Source organism: Neoarius graeffei, chromosome 26, assembly GCF_027579695.1.
Source record: "Neoarius graeffei isolate fNeoGra1 chromosome 26, fNeoGra1.pri, whole genome shotgun sequence".
Lineage (NCBI taxonomy): Eukaryota > Metazoa > Chordata > Actinopteri > Siluriformes > Ariidae > Neoarius > Neoarius graeffei.
In genome coordinates, this window is record NC_083594.1 from 7,617,492 (window position 1) to 7,640,901 (window position 23,410).

Below are 23,410 nucleotides of genomic sequence, written 5' to 3' on the forward strand. Positions count from 1 at the left end.
AAGCAATACAACATTTGCAGGAGTGCTGTTCAAGCAAAATAATTAATAAACAGGAGCCTGATGTGAAGTTACTGATACCTCGCTGAAGTTGATCATTTTCCAGTAACTGCACATGCCATCATTTTTTTTCTCTCTTACGCCACAGCAATTTACCAAAGATTGTTTTAAAGAACACCACCTTGTATTTTTATCCATTAATAATTGCATTTAGTGTTGTGAAATGTCTGCAAATATGTTCCGGTTATCACAATGTTGTCACAGCTATAGTCTTTCCTTACATCTTCTTTGAGAAGTTACAGAGAACCTGCAAAGTTTTCTGTCTTAAAGACTTTCCTGTGTTGGAAGCAGAGATGTTCGCAAATAATCAAATGCACGTCCAAGTCAAATATCGAGTCTTTACCCTAGAGATCAAGGGAAGTCCCAAGTCTTTACCCGAGAGTCCAAGCCAAGTGTCGAGTCCTTACCCGAGAGTCCAAGCCAAGTGTCGAGTCTTTATCCCAGAGTCCAAACCAAGTGTCGAGTCTTTACCCCAGAGTCCAAGCCAAGTGTCGAGTCTTTACCCGAGAGTCCAAGCCAAGTGTCGAGTATTTACCCGGGAGTCCAAGCCAAGTGTCGAGTCTTTACCCGGGAGTCCAAGCCAAGTGTCTAGTCTTTACCCGAGAGTCCAAGCCAAGTGTCGAGTCTTTACCCGAGAGTCCAAGCCAAGTGTCGAGTCTTTACCCGAGAGTCCAAGCCAAGTGTCGAGTCTTTGCCCGAGAGTCCAAGTCAAGTGTCGAGTCTTTGCCCGAGAGTCCAAGTCAAGTGTCGAGTCTTTGCCTGAGAGTCCAAGTCAAGTGTCGAGTCTTTGCCTGAGAGTCCACGTCAAGTGTCGAGTCTTTGCCTGAGAGTCCACGTCAAGTGTCGAGTCTTTGCCTGAGAGTCCAAGTCAAGTGTCGAGTCTTTACCCGAGAGTCCAAGCCAAGTGTTTACTATAGAGTTCAAGTCAAGTCTCGAGTCTTTAGGTCAAGTCCTAAGTGAACAAAATCTACATAAGGAGTATATGAAAATTTTAACTGTATATTAACTATAAAGAAAATGTCTAGCAACAATAAAGAACAATATTGTTCACAGTAAAGAGAAAAAACACAGTAGGTCAACAGTTGTGTGCAAGTTTCAACAAAGATTTTTTAAAAAACACTTTCATGGAAGAAAAAGCTGAAAATATTTCATAAATGCCACTTCAGACATTAAAAAGTGTTTTACTTTGATTCTACACATTTTCACACACACAAAGGAACATTAAGGTCCAACATGGAAATCGCTATTTGGCCTTGACATCTTTTAAAACTTTGGTTTTTTATCTCTAAAAAAAAAAAAGAACAATAAAACAATGAAACTCAGAGGACCTAGGTGACAAACAGATATATATCATCGATAGACACTTTATCAAGAGCAATAAGAAAAGTGTTTGACAGAATGTTTGATAGTTTCACTTAAACGTACTACATGAAAACTGCCAGAAAAGCACGTAATGAAAATGCAAAGTTTGATTGCATGAATAACCCCCAGGCGTGCTCCTTCCCTTACTCATAAACAGTCGATCATATCCCTTGATAATGGTGCGTGCTATGAGTGACATGTAAACAGACAGCCATTTAGCAGGTGTATTGTTCGGTTGCACTATCAGCAACAGAAACAGCGTGGAGTGAGAAAATGAGCAGAGTTTCCCACAGGTCTTAAATATATTTGTGGTGGTTGCTGGTAGAATGGGCTGATATTACCTGCCAGCACAAAAATGCTCTACTTCACGTGGCTTCAGATTGCATTGTAGTCTGCTCCACTCATTTGCTCCGCTCGTGCTGCTCAGTAAATCGCATGTTATGTATCAGTGACAAGCACAGGTTACTTGTAAATTATGTGTCTGCAATTTGTGATAATAAAAACATAATGGCCTATTAACTTCTGTTACTGACATGGAAATAGTACCAAATGTTCACCAACCATTAATGTCCTTTTAATAACCAGTTAAATAGGCTCGAAAAAAAGCACTATGACAAAGCCGAATGCGCTGACTGGACTCAAGCTCCGTGTTGTCATGGTAATGTTGACAATAACATGTAACATGCACACTGAATAAGATTGTCTCGAGCGTGAAAGCTTTCCATTCATGTCGTCGGCTCTTTGGCCAATCGTTCCAGCACAACACAGCTCCTTTTAGTGATACAGTCGGCTAAATTCTGTTCATCATTATTTATCTATCACTCACAGGTTATTCTTGTTCTTCATACTTGCTAAAATGAGTTACCAAATATACTTTGGCAGCTGTTAATATTCCTGGGTGGCCCGCCTGAGTAAAGTCTATGTCTGAGAAGCACTGTGCAGGAAATTGTTAATGAAAGTAAAGTGTTTAAAGTGGTTAAATTTGAGCTTTTTTCTCCTGCTACTTATAAAAAAATAGGTCATTAAAATGATAAGTAAACAGAGGATATTACACGTTTGTGCGAAGATGTGAAGTTTATCTTCAAGTGGTGAACATATTCATGAGTGAGCAAAAAGAATGAGTGAAAATATTCTTTAAGTTCGTTTCTTAAGACAAGTATTTTTTAGTATGTTACCTCGTTTGTTGACAGTTTCGGCGAACACTTCCGCCTTCTTCAAAACAGTCACCAGATGTCGAGTGGTGACGTGCCTTATCAGCTGATGTTACTCTATGGAGGCGTGAACGTCCCGCCCAATTTGACAGGTAGTCCACGTCTCCTGCTGTCAGGTCGCTGCCCCAGGACTGCGCTCCAGGTGTGTGACAGCGTGTACGCTCCCTCATCCCGGTTCATAGTCCTCTGCGCCCGCTTGCGTATCTCCACTGCCTCCAAAATCCAACGCTGGTATCTATTCTCTTCAGCGCGAATGACTCTGGCCTCTTCCCAATTCATTATATGATTATGTCGTTTGCAGTGGTCTGAAATGGCCGATTTTAAGTTTTCTTGGTTTGCTTTTTCTTTTTCGGATCTTGTGAGTCTTTTTGTTGTTTCTTTTTCACATTCTAATTGGTGTTTGTCACATCCATAACGCATCTTTTATTGGCATTTTCTGGCATGCCCTAGATGTACTATGGGAATTGTTCTTGTTCTATCACTTCTCCAGTATGGTACAGCCTTAAAATATGCAACACCTGTTTAAATACTGGGAGACAATAAAACATGGACTGGGTCATTTGTTGCTATTTTGAGTTCAAGTGTCACGTCCATAACGCTGGAATTGCTCACTTCTTTCCTGCGAGTGTGGAAGCATCTGCCCGTTTCACCAATATAGACTTTATTGCATGAACGGCAAGGGATTTCATATATGACATTGCATTTATTGTCCAGTTGTATTTTGTCTTTGGGGTGAACTAGCAGCTGTCGGAGGTTCTTGTATGGTTTGACCGGGGTGTTGATGTGCAGACCGGGCAGATGCTTCCACACTCGCAGGAAAGAACACCAATTAGAATGTGAAAAAGAAACAACAAAAAGACTCACAAGATCCGAAAAAGAAAAAGCAAACCAAGAAAACTTAAAATCAGCCATTTCAGACCACTGCAAACGACATAATCATATAATGAATTGGGAAGAGGCCAGAGTCATTCGTGCTGAAGAGAATAGATACCAGCGTTGGATTTTGGAGGCAGTGGAGATACGTAAGCGGGCGCAGAGGACTATGAACCGGGATGAGGGAGCGTACACGCTGTCACACACCTGGAGCGCCGTCCTGAGGCAGCGACCTGACAGCAGGAGGCGTGGACTACCTGTCAAATTGGGCGGGACGTTCACGCCTCCATAGAGTAACATCAGCTGATAAGGCACGTCACCACTCGACATCTGGTGACTGTTTTGAAGAAGGCGGAAGTGTTCGCCGAAACTGTCAACAAACGAGGTAACATCCTAAAAAATACGTGTCTTAAGAAACGAACTTAAAGAATAGTTACAATAATCAGACATAATGAATTTTCACTACATGGAGTGAAAATATTTTCAACATGAGAAGATAAACTTCATATCTTCATGCCACTGTGTAATGTTCTTTATATTATATGGACACATCCCCCCCCCCCCCCAAAAAAAAAAACCCACAAGTTAATCAAAATAATTTTAAGTTTGAACCGGTTCACCATTTTGACATCACGCATCTAGTCAGCGGGAAAACACTAGGAGTGACATCATTGGAGTGAAATATCAGGAAATATGTCACTCAGATCCGTGATGTATTTCATCTGAAAAATGAAAGTTTTTCATCACGAGAAGATAAACTTCATATCTTTAAGCCAGCGTGTGATTTTCTTTTTATTATATTGACACATTCACAAACAAAAAGTCCCCAAATTTATCAAAACAATTCATCGATTTCCTCACGAGTGACATACATATAACATATATACCGGTGTGTGTGTGTGTGTGTGTGTGTGTGTATATGTTATTTACCAGCTGGGAGATCCGTATCATGAAATACCGTAACCGAGGTCTTGAAAGTACTGAGCGAGGCCCTCTGGGCCGAGGTCAGTATTCAAGGCCGAGGTCACGGTATTTCACCATACGGATCTCCCAGCTGGTAAATAATATATATATTTTTTTCTTTACCAAATTCTAACAGAAAACGAGAGCGCCCGAAAGGGAAAACCGAGCCGAGCCTCCATTTTGAATCCTCATTCATGGCTGTAATGCAAATGGCTTCTTCCTCGGTATACAAGTGCACTTCCATGGCAGGAAAAAAACTACATTTTGCCGCCTATGTAGTCCCCTATTTATACAAAATTGAGTCATTCAGGATTCAGCCATGTTTTTGCTCGGCGTTAGGAAGTTACAGGTTTTTAGCTTTCTCCTGAAACGTTTTCTTTTATTTCTTCTTCCTCAGGGTAGTAAAACTCACTTTCGCTGTGAAGACTGTCATCGGTATCCATGCTGTAAAATTAATGCTATTATGCTGAGAAATGCTGGCAAAAATTTATAAGATTTTTGATAATCTTATAAATAAATCTTATAAAAAAGATAAATGTTGACAAAAATTGCTACTATGTTTGTTGTTGTTGTGAACGAGCGAGTCGCCAGAGGTCCGTAACCGGGGTCCGTAACTGGGGTCCGTACCGTAGGATATGGACCCCTTCGCCAGCCAATCAGAGCGCAGGATTTGATGGAAACCGGACCGTGAAAAAAATAAAGAGGTTTATGTCACGGTTTTGGTTCTCCATGTCCCAGATGAAGCTCGGATGAAAAATATGAGTGGCATATTTCCCAGTAAAACACTCGTGTCCATATAATATTTAAATAATATTGGCTGGCATTGAGTGGTATATCAGATCTATTCCATTCAGCTTGCATAACATTGAACGAGTTGAAGACGAGTAGCTGAATGGAATATATCTGATATACCATGAAAAAAAGGCCAGCCAATATTATTATTATTATTATTATTACACACTCTTTTCACATCAGCGTTCTTGAAGGCCAATGCTAGCTTACCCGCAGCTCGTTGCTGTTAGCGCAGCAATCCAGTTACCTTCCAGCCAGTGTAGTGTTAGCGAAGGCCAACGTTAGCGCAGTCAAGCGGAATATTATTATTCTTACTATTTTCCCTGTGTAATTTACTTAGTTACTTTTAAAATCAATATCGACGGCTACATACAATGGAGCGACCTGACAGCCAAAATTCTCTCAAAATCTTCCGTTTTTTACGAAGCAAACCTGGCGGCCATGTTTGTTTACAAATTGTCCCAGTCGCTCGCTAGCGTGAAAATTTTACATCTCCAACGTGTGACGTCATGTTGTCTTGACAACCATGCAATATCGTAAACCATATTCAATGCTCGTTCTCCGTTGGGTAGAGTGATGTAATACACGTAGGATAAACGATATGCTAACAATATCGCATGCTATCTAACCAAATGAATGAAACCCGCTAGAAGGGAATAGAACACATGTTTTTATTCCACTGAAAAAGTGTCTTGGATGGATAATAATTATCAATATTGACTGAAATGAAACGTTGTTTTGTTTTTGGGATAGATTTTTCAGCTATATAGCCCAGCCCTATGTTTCAATCCTGCTTTTACCGTGTATGGCACTCACACAGGACTGAAACTGGAGACTCCTTCCAAAAAATACTAAATAAACATCTCAAAGAAAACCTCACTTTATCAGGTATAAACATTGTAGGTGCAATGGGCTTATCAAATCAGTCTCATAAATTCATTAACCAGTCTCATAATCTCATTAATCATTAATTCAAGTGTTTAATAGTTTATAGCTAAACTGTTAAAATCACTGGAATAACTTGGTGGTGATGTTGCTATAGTTTAGTGAGTATTGTAGCTCTGATGTAATACATCTACTCTAGATCTATAACATTCATACAACCAAATGGGTGAAGGCAATTAGAGTACTTTTCTTGGCAGAGGTTGGCACTTCAGTGAATATTGTAACAATAAACAGGACACAGTTTATTCCAGAGATACCATTTATTGAAATAGCTGACATGAATTAGCGAACTAATACTGATCAGATATAGCAACAATAGCAACCAAGGAATAATTCAATATAAATGATGCAATATATACAAAATATATACAAGTAAGAATCAGTAGTGTGTATGATAATTAAGGCACCAATGGTGATCAGAAGTAATAAGCTATAGCCAGTGTTACAGTGTAGGGGTGAGTGGATGTTAAAACGTGATAAGGAAACCACATGTTTGTGTGTGTATGTATGTAGGTGTGTGTGTGGAAAGGGACTGGAATGCTGCCACGCCCAAAAGGGGGATGGTCAGCACAGTGCAGGAAAAATGAACAAAGAAATCTGTGGTTTAAACTAGTCTTGGTACGACGGAGGGAGTTAAGAGAGAGAGAGAGAGAGAGAGAGAGAGAGAGCATGCACAATCTAACTAAACAGATAGTAAACAAAGTAAATCAACAACGCACGGTCTAAGGCCGACCTTCATGTGAATCGAAATGCGTACGTTTAAATCATAAATTAATTCAAATAAACAACACTCTTCACATTAACTAGCTACCAGTAAACTAACAACTTTGCCCAGATGCTAGCCTTACTCATTAGTGATTGAAGTGTGCCTTCTCCGGGATAGCACGGGACGCAGATCCGGGAAGAAGACAGTTTTGCTCCTTACTCGGGGTTATCACTCTTATTAGTGATTGGAAGTGCCTTCTGTTATCCGGGATAGCGCGGGACACAGATCCAGGAAGAAGACGGTTTTGTTCCTTCAGCTCATCAGCTGGAGATCCTCGGTCATCCGATGATCTAGAAGAAATCTTGTTTATAATTCGTCGACGTTGAAAAAGGGAAAAGGGATCCGGTCAACTTTTCTCTTTGAAACACTGCGTAGGCTGCAGTAACTAACCGGTTCAATTATTATTACAACGCTGTGGAGGTCAAGCACATTGAACTTTGGCTAAAGTCCGGTATCAATAGCTGGTTCTTTGTTCTCTGTCCTTCTGTAGCACCAAATGCATCAGCCTCTTTTTCATGCGTGGAATCCACCAGAGAGCGGATCCATGGCCAGAGAGAGCGAATTTCGTTTCCCTCACTGATTTAAAGCAGTCGTGACGTCACTGTACCTGGTATCCTCTGTATCCAATACCATTACAGGGAGTCAGAAGAAGGGACGGAGATAGAACATGGTGTCGAGTACAGAGATTGGTGTGTTCAAACTGGTTGTGAAGGGGTTACCATGGTTACGGGCATGGCAGCTGTCCCTACAACATCTTATCTCATCGCATTATCTCTAGCCGCTTTATCCTGTTCTACAGGGTCACAGGCAAGCTGGAACCTATCCCAGCTGACTACGGGCGAAAGGCGGGGTACACCCTGGACAAGTCACCAGGTCATCACAGGGCTGACACATAGACACAGACAACCATTCACACTCACATTCATACCTACGGTCAATTTAGAGTCACCAGTTAACCTAACCTGCATGTCTTTGGACTGTGGGGGAAACCGGAGCACCCGGAGGAAACCCACGCGGACACGGGGAGAACATGCAAACTCCACACAGAAAGGCCCTCGCCGGCCACGGGGCTCGAACCCGGACCTTCTTGCTGTGAGGCGACAGCGCTAACCACTACACCACCGTGCCGCCGTCCCTACAACATTTACACATAAAAAAAAAAAAAACTTCTTTGTGGTGGAGCCTCCACCACACAAGTCTTCGGATAAGTTGTTACTCCAGAAACGCTAATGGATTAGAAGGAAAACCTTCTGACCAATCAGAATCGAGAATTCAATAGCGCTGTGGTGTAAATGAAAATCAAAAACATTAAATCTGGCACAAATCAGTCTGTATATTTACCTCCGCCAGCTTTGTTCGAGGAGGTTATATTTTTGCTTCCATTTGTTTGCCTTTTCCAAACATAACTCAAAAAGTAGTGAATGGATTTGGATGAAATTTGGAGGAAAGGTGAGCCAGGGGCCAAGGAACCATTGATTAGATTTGGATGCAAATCCGGATATGTGGCTTGGCAGAAGTATGGACTCTACCGAGTGCCATTGTAGTTCTGTGAAGTGTGTTATGTGTTGATGGACATTTACAGTAAGTGAACAGTTACGAATGCACCATGTGCTTTAGTTTTTCTTTATGGTTAGTCACTGTTATTACCTGGCGCAGTCTGTGGAACTCGATGTGTGTGTATAGATGTAATTGGCGATATTTTTAAGAGCTACATCATTGCATATATTTATGTGACATAAAGACTAATCTGAACTGCTGTTATTATTACTAAATGCCTGTAGATTTAGATTTTCCTCTGGTAGAAATGAGTCACAAGTAAATGTCATCTTTTTTTCTTTTTCCCAAGTGAGTCACAAGTAGGTATTGCAGCAGTCTCGATATGGATTTGCATGCATACTTTATTAGGAACATTTATGCAGGTATCTAATCAGCCGCTCATGACGTGCCTAGCCAGACGTTTTTATTTTTCCATATTAACACCTCTGTTGAAATAATCTCCTGATAATTGACTTAAAGTCCAAACACTATTACCAGATTTGGAGAAAAAAAGCATCATCCATCCATCCATCCATTATCTGTAGCCGCTTATCCTGTACAGGGTCGCAGGCAAGCTGGAGCCTATCCCAGCTGACTATGGGCGAGAGGTGGGGTTAAAAAAAAAAAGCATAATGTTATGCGTAATTAAATATACAGTATAGAAATCCTCATTTTATTGACCTGGATTCTGAAAAATAAACAAATAAATAATTTATTTATTAATTAGCTCATGCTTAATTGTTGGAAGGGCCAATATAATCACATTTCACTGTTTTTATTTTTAACTTGTGGACTCCCCCCGGGCGGCACGGTGGTGTAGTGGTTAGCGCTGTCGCCTCACAGCAAGAAGGTCCTGGGTTCGAGCCCCGGGGCCGGCGAGGGCCTTTCTGTGTGGAGTTTGCATGTTCTCCCCGTGTCCGCATGGGTTTCCTCCGGGTGCTCCGGTTTCCCCCACAGTCCAAAGACATGCAGGTTAGGTTAACTGGTGACTCTAATGCCGCTTTTCCACTACAAACGCGGCTGAGCCGTGCCGTGCTGAGTCGAGCTGAGCGGGGCTGTTGGAATTGCATTTCGACTACAACCGCGCTGAACCGTGCTGGCTGGAAGTGGGTGGACACATTGGGTGGAGTTAGCGAAAGTGGGTGGACGTCATGTGATGCCGTTAAGCAGCGCAAACAGTGACATCAGTGACAGTGGCGGAACAAGTCAGAGCCGGGCCGGGGGCGGGGCAAATGACCGGGCCCTTTATTAAAGCTTATCATAACATCATTTTAGGCTACAAAATGTCCGCAACTGCGGTGTTTACCAATTTCAACACTACCGGGTGCAACTATGTTATTTAGTACATCAAGTCCTTCAAACGAACATGTAACTCAGAAACAAAAAACATTAGGATACTGTACATGGCTCATAATAAAACATCAATAGCCTACTGCGCACATTATTTGAAGGGCATACGAATGAGCGCTCAGAGGTTGCAACGGTGACAGGAAGAGTCAGAAATAAAAGGAGGGCGGTGCAAACCTCACTGAATGCACTGTGTTTACCAATTTCAACACTCCGGGGTGCAACTATGTTATTTTGTACATTAAGTCCTTCAAACGAACATGTAACTCAGAAACAAAAAAACATTAGGCGACATACTGTACATGGCTCATAATAAAACATCAATAGCCTACTGCGCGCATTATTTGAAGGGCATACGACGAGCCTTGCGCTCCGCGAACTCGTCCACGATGCTCTGTATGTCACTGATTCAGTGATCTTTTCAGCGGTAGTCTCACGACCCGAATAGTAAACAATAAACATGGAGGACATGGAGTCGTTAGTGTTGCTGGTCTCGGTGCTGTGGCTTGTTGTCACCGACAACGCCAACAGATACTGGCAAGAGCGTATAGATGAGGCGAGGCGCATAAGGCTTCAGAAATTCTCGTAATTCATAATTATTCTCCTTCCGGGTTTGCGGTGTTTACAGATCCCAGCGTGCTCGCGGGGCGTGTGTGGGCATGTGAGGACACTCCTCCTCACCAATCAGTGCACAGGGGAGTGTCTGCTCACGCCCCCAACCTCAGTCGGCACGGTTTGGCTCGCTTCAGCCCCACTCCAAAACGGTGCGAGTTTTAGGGGCTAAGCAGGGCTGAAACGAGCTGAGTCGTGCTGGTTTTTGGTAGTCGAAACGCGAGCCGTGTCGGGCTGAAGTGAGCTGAAGCGAGCTGAAGTGAGCTGAAAAACGGTAGTGGAAAAGGGCCATAAATTGACCGTAGGTGTGAATGTGAGTGTGAATGGTTGTCTGTGTCTATGTGTCAGCCCTGTGATGACCTGGCGACTTGTCCAGAGTTTATCCCCCCCCCCCACAAAATAAACAGCTGCTTTACAGAATAAATATAAAGGTCTACAGAAAGGAGAAAATGATGGCAACACTGGACATGAAATCTCTTTCAAAGCTCTTTACACTCTGCAATCTTCCAGAAAGCTTTTGTGATTTTGGCTCGTTAAAGTGAAGATGGTTCCTTTCTTTCTTTAATGAGTGTCTCATTCACCCCAGGTGCTCGAAGCATTTCGGTTTCAAAGCTGGTTTTTAGCTGTAACAATGTCCAATATCGGAGTTTCCTTTTGAGAACCCAACAGATTTCTCATTTGGTCCGGAGTGAATATTTTGAATGCCCTTCAAATATACCATGTGGAAAATAGTTTGTCAGGCAGGACCTGAAGCTATTTTTCGAGTAATAAAGGCATTCTGGTATTTTCAAAGGAATCAGATTGGAGCTGTAGAAATATTGGAATCCTTGGGAAACGAACGGGAGTACAAACAAGGGAAATGTAATATTTTTGTGGTGAAAAGGATTTAATCAAATTCCATACATGTCAACCTTTGGTCAATCAAACCTGTATAACCAACCTCCAAAATCCGTATTTCCCTTATAAAATCCGTATAAGATGCAAATTAAAATAATTTACCTAAAATTTGAATGATAATTAACAATGATATATCCCAGTTACTTTTTATTCAATATTAATAACAATAAACCTTCAGAATGAATACAAAGCTCCAATGTTTGACAAAAACACAAAGTGTTATCAGCGTAGTTACGAAGGAAATACTTCGTTGTTTGGAGACAGGTTTCACCGAGCGGCTATTATGCGCGAGACTTCGTATTAGCCACAAAGTCAGGAAAATCTGTTTGTAAAATTACGTTATAATGACCAAATACAATGAAAAGTATTTTTCCAGTCTCACCTGTGAAAGGTAATCCCATGTGATCTCGTTTGGACGGTAAACCTGTTGGTACAGTTAAACGCAGCACATGAATGAGGCATCTTTATTCTCGGCTACTGTCTAGACGCTATACCAGAGACGGTTGAAGAATCTCCACTTTGCCACATCCAATATGGCGGCGAGGATGACGTATGATTCTACGCAGAAGGCGGCGTCTATGTTTATATGTCTATGACTTCCCGGTTGGCAGGATTCTCGCAATGCGGTGTGCGCATGATCAAAAGTGGAACGAAGTCTCGCTACCACAAGATAACACGCGATTTCATAAGACTCTTTACTGGCTGTCTGTTGTGTACAGTACATTTGTAAATGTTATGCGCTCTTTTATCATCGTGGGAATTGATTATAGCTCTAAATAAATATTGAAGTTTTTTTTTAAAGAATCCGTATAACCTTTATTTATACACCCATATACTACGTTTATTGAATCAAATCTGTATAAAATACGGACATTCCGTATAGGTTGACCTGTATGAAATTCTGATAATTTAATAGAAATCTAATTTGTTTTAATTTTCTTTGAATAAATTGACTTTAATCAGAAGTTATTTCAATTCGAGACTAAGTGACTTAACATAAGGCTTGCTCACCAGGGATAGATTAGGGATAAAATTAGCTCAAGTCATTAAAATTCTTTAAAGCTGCTTTGCTTGTTAAAAGTGCTATAAAAATAAACTTGACTTAACCACAAAGACTTTTCCCAATCAGTACTTAGGGTGCCAATATTTCTGGACCTAATTCTATTGCTAAGACCTTATTCAATTTGCACTATTCACTCTTGAACACCCGAATCGAATGAAAGAATGCAACATTATCACAACTTTTGTAGGAAGTGTTCGTCAGGTTGTTAGAAGGTTAAGCTGTTTAAACGTTATAAAAATAACAATTCTGCAACATTCTAAAAACATTTGCTTTAATAATGATTTGCTTTAGGACATTTTTTTTTCTCTCAATATTCCCAAGCAAAAACATTATGGAAATGTTAGTGGTAATGTACAATAGGCATAACATTCTCAGAATGTTTGCAGGAACGTTCCTAAAACATTCTTCTAACCTAAAATTGCGAGCTAGCTTATCTATATATGTGGAGATAACGAGTGCAGTCCTCTTTCTCTCCAGGAAGAGAACACCTCATGAATTTTGGATGGCTTTATTGATTGATGTGATAGTGAAAGCTCAGCAGCGAACATTTTGTGGAAAGGATTGAGCAGTTCGAATTCCAGGAATGCCCGAGAACTACTGCTGAACCCTGAAGCAACTCATAATAACTCTCACCCGCTCAGCTCTGTGCTTAGCTTGGTTTCTGACTTGTATGTCACTTTGGAGAAGATTTCTTGCCAGACAGAAACGCAATCAAAGCAGTTCAGTGGCTGGGCAGTGATTGCATTTCAGTGTGGCACGACTGCAACATACTGATGAACGTGAAATGCAGTTCAACTTTTGGAACTTTTCACACAAAGTTCAGCATTTAATTCTTAAAAAGTAGTACTTCACTGATTGATTGATTGATTGATTGATTGTCACTGAGGATTATCAAGCAAAATAAACGCAATACAATAAAAAAGGTTTTGCTTTTCAGTGTGGCACGTTGTTCTTATGTTACAAATGAAAAGTGGTACCGTCTGTTTATTGCATTTGAAGTTTTTCCCTCGGTGCGATTTTCCCTTTCTATCTGGCACTGAATCATCGCCACAGAAAACAGTTGTGAAAAAAATCGTTGTAAATGTAATGTCGTTGTGTGAATGGGGAAAATGTAAAGCCCCATTTCTACATTGAAGTTTAGAGCATGGGGTACTCATAAACATTTACCTGCACAACCTGCATGATCTACGAGCTCGCTAACTACTGTAACTTCGCTAACCTTAGAGATATAGACGACAAAATAGTTCTTAATGTTACGATAGCTTTATTTTTAACAGGTTTTAGTATAAATATGCAGGTGATTACAGAAAATCGCGTGCGCTGATTGGTCGGGAAATTCAGATTATTTCTCAGTAATCACCTTGAGTGGCTCAGCAAAATGGTGACCGATTGCTTTGTCACTGTAAATGAGGCAGAATTACAAATTATTAAAGAAAATGCTGTTCCTAAAACCACTAAAGATGCTCTGAAGTTTGGTCTAAAACTATTCAAAGGTAAGGTGGAATTGTGATTTGTTTTATCGATTTCAAAACAAGGGCGGCACGGTGGTGTAGTGGTTAGTGCTGTCGCCTCACAGCAAGAAGGTCCGGGTTCGAGCCCCGTGGCCGGCGAGGGCCTTTCTGTGCGGAGTTTGCATGTTCTCCCCGTGTCCGCGTGGGTTTCCTCCGGGTGCTCCGGTTTCCCCCAAAGACATGCAGGTTAGGTTAACTGGTGACTCTAAATTGACCGTAGGTGTGAATGCGAGTGTGAATGGTTGTCTGTGTCTATGTGTCAGCCCTGTGATGACCTGGCGGCTTGTCCAGGGTGTACCCCGCCTTTCACCCGTAGTCAGCTGGGATAGGCTCCAGCTTGCCTGCGACCCTGTAGAACAGGATAAAGCGGCTACAGATAATGAGATGAGATTTAAAAAAAAAAAATCACCTGTGTATTTATACTAAAACAGTTATCTGCCTCAGGCTCAGTGAATATCGATGAATAATAACCTCAACTTCGTCTCAGTTATTATTCACCAATATTCACTTCACCTTCGGTGAATAATTGTTAAATAGCTGGTGGTAAATATATTAGTCAGAAAATGATGACAAATCGAGACTCAAATACTAAAATCCCACTCAAGCCGACCTGCAGCTACGGTATAAAACTAGGAGTTTACGAGCTGGCTGGGTAAACTAGCTAACATAGTGTTCCTAGATAATGGTAATTTCAAAACAACAAAAAATGTGCATATTCATAGATCCTGTTAATAATTAAGTTATTCCATGAAATCGAGTCGTACGTGAGCTGATAGTCGGCTATAAGCCGTGTATGATGAGATTGAGTGGAATAACTGTTTTATTCTATCCACATTCACTGGATTTTGAGAAACGGAGCATTTTTATTTTTTGCAAATTCGATAAATAAAAACTTTATACCATGGTGGTGTAGTGGTTAGCGCTGTCGCCTCACAGCAAGAAGGTCCTGGGTTCGAGCCCCGTGGCCGGCGAGGGCCTTTCTGTGTGGAGTTTGCATGTTCTCCCCGTGTCCGCGTGGGTTTCCTCCGGGTGCTCCGGTTTCCCCCACAGTCCAAAGACATGCAGGTTAGGTTAACTGGTGACTCTAAATTGAGCGTAGGTGTGAATGTGAGTGTGAATGGTTGTCTGTGTCTATGTGTCAGCCCTGTGATGACCTGGCGACTTGTCCAGGGTGTACCCCGCCTTTCGCCCGTAGTCAGCTGGGATAGGCTCCAGCTCGCCTGCGACCCTGTAGAAGGATAAAGCGGCTAGAGATAATGAGATGAGATGAAAAACTTTATACAAAACGTCTGACGAAATAATTTCCGCTTAAAATGTAAACCAACCGGCAAAATGACAGAAGCAATTTGTGAAAAATGCGATAATAACAATTCTTGAAAAAAAAAGACATGTTCTTACCATCAAATACTTTCATTCCATATTTTGTTGGTTATATATATGTATAATATACAGGGTGTCTCAAAAAAATGTACTCACACTTTAACTGTCCCTAACATGCTGCCTTTTTTGTGTTGCAGGTGTAATTAATTAATCACAGCATGGCAGGAAATTATCGCACCAAACCAAGAACAATTGATGCATTGAAATTGGAAATTGAAAGACAATGTCGCGATATTCCTAATGACCTGTTTCGTGACGTTTGCGAATCCCTTGGTGCGCGTTATCAGCGTTGTCTGGACAATAATGGTCATCAATTTGAACATTTGCGAACATGATTCTTCAATTACATTTGTCTTCTGTATTCGAAGCTATTCCATTTCACTCTATGTTCATAAATAAAGGTTTTCTCGTCATTCAAAGTGTGAGTACATTTTTTTGAGACACCCTGTGTATGTATGTATGTATATATATATATATATATATATATATATATATATATACACACACACGCGCTCCGCCATTTTTGTTTTTCCTCTACTCACGGTATATGAGCTGATATCCTAGTAATAGAGTAGCCAATCAGGGACGGCACGGTGGTGTAGTGGTTAGCGCTGTCGCCTCACAGCAAGAAGGTCCTGGGTTCGAGCCCCGTGGCCGGCGAGGGCCTTTCTGTGTGGAGTTTGCATGTTCTCCCCGTGTCCGCGTGGGTTTCCTCCGGGTGCTCCGGTTTCCCCCACAGTCCAAAGACATGCAGGTTAGGTTAACTGGTGACTCTAAATTGAGCGTAGGTGTGAATGTGAGTGTGAATGGTTGTCTGTGTCTATGTGTCAGCCCTGTGATGACCTGGCGACTTGTCCAGGGTGTACCCCGCCTTTCGCCCGTAGTCAGCTGGGATAGGCTCCAGCTTGCCTGCGACCCTGTAGAACAGGATAAAGCAGCTAGAGATAATGAGATGAGATGAGAGTAGCCAATCAGAGTGTGTGATTGCTCATATCCAGGGAATGTGGATAGAATAATCTCGGTTATTTCTTGAGATTGATTATTAAACACTTTTAAAATCACTTCTATGCTACGTTGCTGTTTGAATGAATTGAAATGACATTCAGGTCTAAAGTTTTGAAATTAAAATATTACCTCAGGCTTGTTCTATAATGAACTAGAGTGAAATAAATATTTATTTTTTAAGCTTGTGTGTTAGTTGTCAATGTACATTTTTAAAAACACCTCAAAAATAAAAGCTCTCATGTTGTGCATTGAATTTTATTGGAACTGAAATACTGTATGCTATAATTAATAGCTGGTTTTGCACTGAAGTGTGACGTTCCTTTGTAGAAATGCTCGTCTTAAAGTGAGGCTGATAGGATCAGAGGCTCAGGAAAGGCTTGATAAAAATTTTATATGATTACTGTCTTGCTTAATCAGAGCCTACCTCATGGACAATGTCAGGCATAAACTACAGCATGGAGGTCGAGATTCAGACAAGCATGGATGGTTAGACGACATGCCTCCAGCCCTGACATTTGCTGAATGTCATTATCTTCATTCAGTCAAGCAGGAAAATGAGTGAATGTTGCTGTAAGCAGCTCTTGTAACACGTACAAGTACAAAACAGTGAAAGGAAGGCACAATTTCCAGATGTAATGCTAGTGTGTTGTGTTGCTAATCTATTTTTGCGTAAACTAACCCCCCCACCACCAATTCCAATTTTTGTGCTTGATTGTGTGGGTGGACGGGGGGCACGACAGGAGGGTGTGACCTTTAAAATACACCAGTGTAGTAAATCGGTCCAACATTTCCATCTGTCAAGACCTCTCTTAGCTCAAATGCAAAGGTCAAATGGCATTTTCCTGAATTCTGTAGTTCTGTAATTGCTCTTTATTTACCGTCGTGGTCAGAGGTTTACACACAGGACATGTCATAAAGGGCATGAATGTCATGGCGGTATTGGGCTTTCAATGATTTCTTTGAACTGTTCTTTTTCTGCGGCCATATGATTTTGCTACATACATCTTTAATATGGGGGAACAGACCCAAGGATTTGGTGCATAAGTTTGAATTTATTTTGAGCTTTCTGAAATCAGTGTAGGGCATTTTGACCTACTGGTTAGAGAAGTAGCTTTGGGACCAAAAGGTTGCCGGGTCAATTCTCTAGACCAGCAGGAATGGCTAAAGTGCCCTTGAGCAAGGCACCTAACCCCCACCTACTCCCCAGGCTGCTCGACGTATGTTGTACGTCGCTCTGGATAAGAGCGTCTGCTAAATGCCATATATCCAGCACATCTAATATTTGAGTAAATACTGCAGTCCTTAGCAAGTTTCACCTTGACTAGATGCTTTTGGTAGCCATCAACAAGCTTCTGGTAGAATTCTGATTGGATATTTGACTGCTCTTCTTGGCAGAATTGGTAGAGTTCAGTTAAGTTTGTGTATTTTCAATGGAGTGGAGGTCAGGACTTGTTTTAAGCATTAAGCAACCAACTTTAATGTCTATTTGGGGTCATTGTCCTGTTGTGTCTAAGTTTCTGATAGTTTGAGGTTATGCTGAAGAATTTTGAGCTAGTTCTCCTACATTATTCCAGCCGCTTTGTTCAATGCACCAGTTCTGCTGGCAGCAAACAGCCACAGATCATTACATTGATCTTATCAAGAGTGACGTACAACATACCCAGAGCAACCTGAAGGCCTCTGCATGCTTGTGTGACAAGGCTTTCGCAGATAGCTTTTCGCAGACAGTTGTAATTTATTGTTGAGCGGGGATAATAGGCGTGCGCGATGTTATTCACCGGCACAACGCAAGGGGGCGCGAAGTCGCTAGGAGTAGTTGGTGGGTGTGGTTAGTGGAGTGTTTATCCTCCGGTTACTTATAATGACTAGAACTTTTTTTTTTTTATAATGACTAGAACTGGAGTCGTATAGATGTCCGTACTTCCTCAATCAACCGCTCTTCATGCTGCTCCATCTTCGCTCGTGTTTTTAAAAATGCCGGTCGTGAAAACAAACCAAACCAAACCGGGAAAGTAGAGAAGCGGAAGTGCGTGTACAGCGGATGTAGAGTGGACCAATCAGAGCCCTCTTGTCTGCGGCGCTGTCTGCGAGGCTTCTGCGGTGGTCACAATTTTTGGGAGGTGCGCGCAGAGCGTCTGCGAAGGTGGGGGGGCTACGCAGACACTGTCTGCGAGGACTGGGTTGTCAGCATAAATTGGCCTTGAGGAGCGGTTGGGGGTTAGGCGTCTTGCTCAAGGGCACTTCAGCTGCTGGTCCAGGGAATCGAATCAGAGACCTTTTGGACCGCAAGCTGCTTCTCTAACCATTAGGCCAAATCATGCTACCACCACCATGTGTTCCTCTGTACCTCTGGTTACTGTGGCCAAACAACTCCATCTTTGTCTCATCTGACCATAAAACTTTCCTCCACAAGGCTTTTTCTTTGTCCATGTGGTCAGCTGTAAACCTTGAAGGTGTTGATTTTGGAGCAGGGAAGGCAGCCTTTCGGTCCATGGTGATGTAAACCTCGCTTGATTGTAGACATTGTTCCAACAGCTTCCAGTTCATGGCTGGTTTGTGCCTTGGTGGTTCCTGGATTGTTCCTGACCATATGACCCAATTTCCTATCAGCTGAGGGTGATAGGTTTTGGTCTTCATTGAAACAAAGTGGCTCAGCGAAGTGGCTCTGTGGCAGCGGGGGCGTGGTCAAGCACCGGTCTGTGACAGGACGAGGCATTGGGGGGAGCACAAGGGGTGAAGGTGTTGTGTGTGCACGGGGATGGGGGAAGAGAGAGAGAGAGAGAAGAGGAGAGAGAAGATGACAGCCGTTGTCCTCCAGCGCGTGGGGCGCACGCCGGAGCAGCAGCGCCAGCGCTTCCGCCAGTCCTACGGCCTGATCCAGCGACGCCGGGCGGTGGCACTGGACCCACTCCGCGGTTCCGGCGGGTAGGCGGGCGATGAATTGTTCCAGCGCCACCTGGTCGATGATCCCCTCGGCGTCGCGATCTTCGGCCCTCAGCCACCGCCAGCAGGCGTCCCGGAGCTGCTGGCCGAACGCGAATGGGCTGCCGACTTCCTCCCTTCGCAGCGCGCGGAAGCGCTGGCGCTGCTGCTCCGGCGTGCGCCCCACGCGCTGGAGGACAACGGCTGTCATCTTCTCTCTCCTCTTCTCTCTCTCTCTCTCTTCCCCCATCCCCGTGCACACACAACACCTTCACCCCTTGTGCTCCCCCCAATGCCTCGTCCTGTCACAGACCGGTGCTTGACCACGCCCCCGCTGCCACAGGCTCCATCTCCCATTAGCTTGTAATTAGGCCATTATTAAAAAATGTTCTGTTTCCGGTCCACCGGCCATGTGAGTGCCGTTTGTGTGGTTGAAATTTTTTTTTTAACACCGGTTTTTCGACATTTTTTTTCGGGTTCGTAAATCTAAAATCGAACTTGACATTTACACATTCCCAGAGCTTTCCACTAAGGCTCATACTAGCCAGCCATGACAAACAGGTAGCCAGCTGGGGGGGAGTAAACACAAAAACTCCTGTGCATGCAGTTCCCAGGACTAAATGTATTTTCCACAGACCATTTATTTATTCACTTTACTCAAATACAAAGTAAAATGGCAGTAAATCTTCTTTCTTTTCTTGCGTATTGCATCATGAGGCGTTCCTGGCTTGTACAGTAAATCTCTTATTTTCGGTGCATGACACGTTCACGCAGCTGAGCATGCTATGAATTAACAACGACAACGGTCTGCAGTGGTGGCTACACAATTAAACACTCAGCGAACATTTCTCCATTTGTGTATGAAAATACACTCCAACCACTCAGTTTGGTTTCATTTACAACCGACTGTGTCTTTTGATGCCAGCACGTAATTGAATGAGAGAAGACTGGTTTACCGGAGACAAAATAAGCGTTATCTCTGCTTCTGTTCCCTCCGACACACTACTGCCTCCGCCGAGTGCGCGCGCACACCGCATGTTGGGGCCGCGGATGAGTTACTCTCCCTTGATCAACGAAGTCTGCGGGGAATTTGTGGTTATTATCTGTACAAACAGCGCGAATCACAACTTAAATGAGTGCGGTTCAGTTTGACATTGTCAGTCCGTTAGATAAACATTTAATTTTATTAAAATCGAAAATTAATATTTAGAACCTGTGGGCTACAAAAATAATAGTCATTAAAGTAGCCGGCTGGACTTAATTGTGTAGTCGGCTGTATGGCCGGCAGCCGGCGCTTGTGGAAAGCCCTGCATTCCGCGCAGAATATAGAACTGAATCAGCTCTGCGCATGCGCCGTACGGCACAAAAAAATGGCAGCCACCATGAAGGAAGGAGATCCGGAGTTTTCATCATTTGCTTAAGTGTGAACTCGCAAAATGGTATTCTAGCGAACAACAAAATAGTAAAGATTCAGAAAAACAAATCATTCAGTGATCATTTTAATAGTGTAATTTCATCCGAACTCGGCCTAACGCTCGATTTAGAACTACAAAAAGTCCGTGTGTCGGACATTTTAAGTACCTTTGTAAAAGTTTTGCAAATGTTGCAGTCAGCGTTTAAAATGCTAACTTAAAGTTTTTGTACAAGTTTCAGTTGATTAAACCGTCATATTTTATTAAATGTGTCTGCTTTTGTAATTAAAAAAGTACTGAAAGAAAAAGCAAACACAGCATTGCGATTTCTTATCCATCCATATATATAAAAAAAAAATCCCTCCCTCCCGACTGAAAATTTTTTTGCTCACCCGGTGGACAGGAAACGGATTTTTTTAAGGATGGCCTTATGTACAGTTGTTTGAAACGATCTTGGAATCTGCAGTTGTTTAGAAATGGTTTCAACAGACATTCCTGTGTCGTGTACATCTACGATCCTCTTTCTCAGATCTTCACACGTGGACATTCCACAAGATTACATCTAACGATTAATGGATAAAATGTATTGGTTTTATCTTTTAAAATGATAAACATTTGTTAGTATTGGAAAGTTGCTTTAATACAAGAGGAATAAAACACATTTATTACATGCTTCGTCAATGATTATTTTCCTGTGACAGCTTTCCACCGAGTGTTTTATTCCTTACATATTTGACAATGGTGGTTGTTTTCTGCTCTTCCTGCATGCTTGCGTCTTCCTCATATTTGCGTGCTAACTAGTTCTATAACAACCACTTTACCTTGCAACCATGTACAACCCCGATTCCAAAAAAGTTGGGACAAAGTACAAATTGTAAATAAAAACGGAATGCAATGATGTGGAAGTTTCAAAATTCCATATTTTATTCAGAATAGAACATAGATGACATATCAAATGTTTAAACTGAGAAAATTAAAGAGAAAAATTAGGTGATTTTAAATTTCATGACAACAACACATCTCAAAAAAGTTGGGACAAGGCCATGTTTCCCACTGTGAGACATCCCCTTTTCTCTTTACAACAGTCTGTAAACGTCTGGGGACTGAGGAGACAAGTTGCTCACGTTTAGGGATAGGAATGTTAACCCATTCTTGTCTAATGGAGGATTCTAGTTGCTCAACTGTCTTAGGTCTTTTTTGTCGTATCTTCCGTTTTATGATGCGCCAAATGTTTTCTATGGGTGAAAGATCTGGACTGCAGGCTGGCCAGTTCAGTACCCGGACCCTTCTTCTACGCAGCCATGATGCTGTAATTGATGCAGTATGTGGTTTGGCATTGTCATGTTGGAAAATGCAAGGTCTTCCCTGAAAGAGACGGCCGAATCCCATTTCACCCCTTGGACCAACCCCTTGGCCCTTCCCCTCCATTTTGCGCGTTCACGTGAAGGGGTAGGGGTATCCCAATCCCAGTTAACGCGGAGGGATAGGGGAAGGGGTAGGGCTTCTGTACCCCTCCAAATGGAGATTTTCCTGGAGCTGACTCCGAACGAAGGGGTTTGAGTGATTTCCCACAATGCCATGCGGATTTCAGCGAGATTTCATGCGGATTTCAGAAAGATGGCGGTTCTCGCGGCGAAAGATTGTCATAAATGTATTTTCTCCATTATTTACATGTTTTAAGTTGTTATCCAGAGGAAACACGCCGCTTGATTCGCTTTCGAGCTGAGAATGAGCAGCGATTTCTGAAATCCAAGCTGCTGCTAAAAAGCTTTGGGAGTGAGTATTGTTTTCGGTTGCTTTACTGCGTACGTTTTGTTCTGTTATTCTCGCTTTTATTGTTTACATGAGTGTTCTGACACCTCATTCTGTCGGATGTGGTGCACGAAGCGCCAAAGATATCCCATTCAGTGGTGTTAGTTAACAAATCACACCCTGCCAGCAGAGATTTCTGGTTCTGCCTCTGTCTCTGACTGTAGCGGCTGGTCGCAGCCAATGACGCATTTGGTCGCGTTTTGCTAACGTAAACGCTGACGGAGGTACGCGATGACGTATGCGATCGTTGAAGGGCTATCCCAATACGTAAGGGTTGAATTTCAAGCCCTATCCCTTGTAGCTCAGTTTCAAGGGGAAGGGCCAAGGGGAAGGCGGAGGGGAAGGGGTAGGGGTAGGGGTAGAAATTAGAATTGGGATTGGGCCGTTGTCTGGATGGGAGCATATGTTGCTCTAGAACCTGGATATACCTTTCAGCATTGATGGTGTCTTTCCAGATGTGTAAGCTGCCCATGCCACACGCACTAATGCAACCCCATACCATCAGAGATGCAGGATTCTGAACTGAGCGCTGATAACAACTTGGGTCGTCCTTCTTCTCTTTAGTCTGAATGACACGGCGTCCCTGATTTCCATAAAGAACTTCAAATTTTGATTCGTCTGACCACAGAACAGTTTTCCACTTTGCCACAGTCCATTTTAAATGAGCCTTGGCCCAGAGAAGACGTCTGCGCTTCTGGATCATGTTTAGATATGGCTTCTTCTTTGAACTATAGAGTTTTAGCTGGCAACGGCGGATGGCACGGTGAATTGTGTTCACAGATAATGTTCTCTGGAAATATTCCTGAGCCCATTTTGTGATTTCCAATACAGAAGCATGCCTGTATGTGATGCAGTGCCGTCTAAGGGCCCGAAGATCACGGGCACCCAGCATGGTTTTCCAGCCTTGACCCTTACGCACAGAGATTCTTCCAGATCCTCTGAAT

At 42.5% G+C, this 23,410-nt stretch overlaps 1 protein-coding gene across 8 annotated transcripts in view; it reads left to right on the forward strand.

Annotated features, from left to right (window-relative positions):
* Positions 1 to 23,410, forward strand: part of LOC132874264 (protein 4.1-like) — a 274,967-nt gene that overhangs the window by 163,703 nt on the left and 87,854 nt on the right. The gene's annotated exons all lie outside the window — the stretch shown is intronic.